Below are 3,810 nucleotides of genomic sequence, written 5' to 3' on the forward strand. Positions count from 1 at the left end.
TATAAGACTGTGCAACATGTTATCTCTAAATTTTCTTTACCTATTTCTTCTAATAAAATTCCCAGGATTTGTCCCGCTTGTCAACAAGGAAAGAGCCATAGCCTTCCTTTTTATGATTCTATGTTTAAATGAAATCATCCTCTTGAACTTATTTTTTTTTTTTCAGATGTATGGGGACCTTCTCCTATTATGTCTACAAATGGGAATAAATTCTATGTTTCATTTGTTGATCATTTTAGCAAGTACACTTGGCTTTTTCCAATCACCAAAAAACTCGATGTCTATCAAGTCTTTTGTTCTTTTCAAAAACTTGTCGATTGGTCTTTTAATTGTAGAATAAAATCTGTTCAAACCGACTGGGGTGGTGAATTCCAATCTATCCACAATTTTTTTGAAACCACTGGAATTCATCATTGTGTGACTTGTCCTCACACATCTCAACAAAATGGCTATGTTGAAAGAAAATATCGTCACATTGTTGAAACGACTCTTTCCCTTTTCTCCCATAGCTCTGTTCCTTACGATTTTTGGGATGATGCTTTTTTGATAGCCACTTACCTTATTAATAGACTCCTAATTGTTCCCATCAGTATGTCACCCTTCGAAAAACTCTATGGAAAACCACCGGATTTGTCTCATTTACGGGTCTTTGGGTGTGCATGTTACCCTTATCTTCGTCCCTTTAATTCTCACAAACTTGATTTTCGGTCCAAATTTTGCATTTTCCTGGGCTATAGTAACATGCATAAAGGTTTTAAATGCTTGGACCGTTCAACGGGCAAAATTTTTTTATCCAAAAATGTCATCTTCGATGAAGCCCATTTTCCCTTTAAAACCCTTTCTCCTCCTTCTCCTCACCTACGACCAGACCCTCCTGAAGTCACTCACTTACATTTTCCTCTAAACGCTATCATTCCTTCATCCCACTCAAATAACGAGTTGACTCCACCACGACAGTCTCCTCCTTCTTCAATTTGTCCTTCTGTCGACACCGATTCTTCTCCCTCATAGATTTCATCTCCCTTAGATTCTTCTCCTCTTTCATCTCCCTTCTCCAACGCCGTCCTCGCCTCTTGCTGTTGTTCCAGAGGTCCCCGTTGTTCGTCCTTACTCGATGCGCACTTGCTCTCAGAACAATATCACCAAACCCAAGCACTTTACTTATGGGTCTGTTTGACATCCCATCCCATGAGCTCTTCTCACCACCAGCTCAGTTCTTGACTCTCCTACTTGTTTTATTGAGGCACACAAACATGTAGACTGGAGGCATGCCATGGACGTTGAATTTTCAACTTTAATAAGGAATGGAACTTGGTCATTGGTGCCAGTTCAACCTGGTATGAATGTTCTTGTTTATATGTGGATTTTTAAAACCAAGAAAAAGTCTGACGGCACTCTTGATTGCCGCAACGCTCGACTCGTTGCCAAAGGGTATCACCAATAGTTGGGCATCGACTTTGATGATACTTTCTTCCCTGTTGTCAAGACAACGACTGTGCGGGTGGTGATCATCAATATTGCTGTTTGTCATCAGTGGTCCATTCATCAAATTGACATTCAAAATGCTTTCCTCCATGGGGTGCTATCTGAAGATGTTTATATGAGCCAACTAGTGGGGTATGTTCATCCTAATTTTCCCACTCATGTGTGTAAATTACACAAAGCTCTTTATGGCCTAAAGCAGGCGCCTAGAGCGTGGTACTCTAGACTTAGTGAGCATCTCATCTCCCTTGGCTTCGTCAACTCTAGTTCGGATATATACTTCTTTGATTGTCAATGTTCACGACTCCACTACTCTGTTTGTTTTGGTCTATGTTGATGATATCCTCATCACCGGGTCCACTCCTACTGTCATTTCTCACCTCATTCAATCTCTTAGCTAAGAATTTGCAGTGAAGGATCTTGGCGAGTTAAATTACTTTTTGGGAGTTGAAGCTTATAGGGATCGAGCTGGTCTATTCTTAAGTCAACGCCAATATATTTTGACTCTGCTCCAACAATCCGGCATGCTTGAAGCAAAACATGTTTCATCGCTTATGTCTTCCTCACAAAAACTCTCCTTATTCACAGGTGCCCCCTTCGAAGACCCATCACTCTACCGCAGCATAGTTGGAGCCCTTCAATATCTTTCTTTAAACTCAACATCCTTCCGTCCCCGTTAAGTTTGAAGGGGCTGCTTATTAATGATATTGTAATCAAAGACAATCAATCCTCACAAGACTAGATTATGTCCAACAGATAACTTGTCTATGTATGGAAGCTTGACTTGTGATTAGTGTAGCATGTCATGCAATGATCCTTGTTTGTATTTTTGTATAACTTTGATTTTGTCCATTTATACTCTCTGTAATAAACGTTGTACACTGAATCTATATAAATGAAACTAGACTAAAAGGCTATGCATGTAGAACATTTCCCAAATTCTGTTTCCTCTTATAATATTCAAAGACCCTTTGGCATAACATGACTGAATATCTTTATCTTATCATTTTATTTTATATCATATTGTATCGTATTATATCATATCATATACTATATTTAACCCCAGTAGTAGGTTTGTGCTATCCCTGGTGGCCAAACCAGGTGGTATCAGAATGTGAAACTTCTACTTATTCATTCTTAAAACCTCGAGTGTATATACATTAAAGAACACATAGAAAAACCATTTTATTTTCAAAGTGGGTGCACTCAGATCAGAGATGTTGGTACCAACTATATAACAGAATCAGAACCATCGTATTGGAACCAGAAACATAATCAGAATATAATTAGAATGTCATGTCAAAGGTTTTTCAGATACTATATAATATCAAATAGAGTGCCGAACAGATTTATATCATTTTCATAATATCAAAATAGATTCAGAACATCTTTATATAACAAGTACAAATTTTCAATTTTTATATTTGATTTTTTTGCATAGTTTAAAAACTTAATGCTAAACTTTTACTTATGTCTACACCAGTCATGTCAGAAAATACTGCTCTCTCTTTTATACATATTTCATGAGTAATATAGAACACATAGTTGAGGGTGTTTTCACATTTATTTTCAAAATATATTATGCAATTTTTTCACAAATCAACTTCAGTTTATTTTCTTTTTATGTAAAGTCTAGTATAAGAACTTCATTTATCTCGACTTTTTAACTTCCCTAAATTTTCTTACAACGGTGCCAAGTGAGTATCAATCATGAATAATAAAATAATAATGTAACTTCCATAAATTTTCAATTGAACATATATTTCGTAATTAAATTTGAAGTACTTAAATAAGTTATGATCTTAATTCCTCAAAACTTAAAATCCTCAAACCCTAACAATCTCGTTTCTCCAAATATTCTAATTTTCATATAATTTCCCAAACACTTGGACAGTCAGATCCTAAGATCATATTACTTTGTAAATTGGTTTAATAATATTGTACATGCAAACACATGATCTTGCCACCAAAATATACCAATTAAATCCCTGATATCTATCAAACCAAAACCCAACTCATGATTTCACTTAAAAATTCAAGCATAGAGGAAATATAATTCTGCCATGGATTATAACTCAATGACATAAAAGTAATTAAATAGAACAAACTTTATGGTTTCACGGGAAGACGGGATGGTAGAAAGGCTTAGTGACATTTTTGTAAATGAGCAATGCTACATACAGTCGTGGAATTGCAAACGCCATGCAATCGCTTTGAAAAAGAGTGGAGTCCATGATTAAAAAGTTAGTTTTTTTTTTCATGTAGATTCCATATTAATTCATTTTTTTCAAAGCGACTGCACGCCGCTTGCACAACCACGACTGCAAA

This window comes from Carya illinoinensis, chromosome 9 (genome assembly GCF_018687715.1).
Source record: "Carya illinoinensis cultivar Pawnee chromosome 9, C.illinoinensisPawnee_v1, whole genome shotgun sequence".
Lineage (NCBI taxonomy): Eukaryota > Viridiplantae > Streptophyta > Magnoliopsida > Fagales > Juglandaceae > Carya > Carya illinoinensis.